Raw genomic sequence first — 592 nt, 5'->3', positions numbered from 1 at the left:
CTCTCTCTACCAGCAAGGGCGATGGCTGGCAACTGCCGCAGGACATTTTTCTTCAAACACAGCAAGAAGTCCAAGCCAGGACAGAGAAAGGCAGGCAGTTGTGGGATCACAGCACTTGGGACTCCCACTTTGCTCTCAGCCAGGCTTTCCCCTGAGGGTGTGGAGAGGCAGGTGGGAGCAGCAACAGTGGCATTACCAGACCATCCACAAAAACCAGCCCAGCCCCCATCCAGATGGCAGCAGAGGGCATTTGGGGACATTTTCAGTCACTTCAGGAGAAGCCCCTTGAGTGTGTGCAGTACTGCCACCTCCTCCCCCCTGAATTTCAGCACAGTCACTCTATTTTGCAATCCACATTAGCTCCCCCACAGCTGTGCCCCTCTTCCCTTGAGGGTGAGGCACAACTGCAGCAGCCACCACTGCTGGCAAGCAACCTTCTTGCCTTCCCTCGGCACTATTCTGATGCATCCCCAGCCTGCCTGCAGGCCCCCCTCCCAGAGGCTGTAAAAACCGGTGCTGTTGAAGCCTGGTTCACAAAGCATCCTGGTGTTAAGGTTAACTGGTTGTAAAATTGCAGCAGTTCATCACACTA

The sequence above is a fragment of the Manacus vitellinus genome, unplaced genomic scaffold (genome assembly GCF_001715985.3).
Source record: "Manacus vitellinus isolate BGI_N305 unplaced genomic scaffold, ASM171598v3 scaffold_30_pilon, whole genome shotgun sequence".
Lineage (NCBI taxonomy): Eukaryota > Metazoa > Chordata > Aves > Passeriformes > Pipridae > Manacus > Manacus vitellinus.
Note: the sequence above shows the minus strand (reverse complement) of the source record.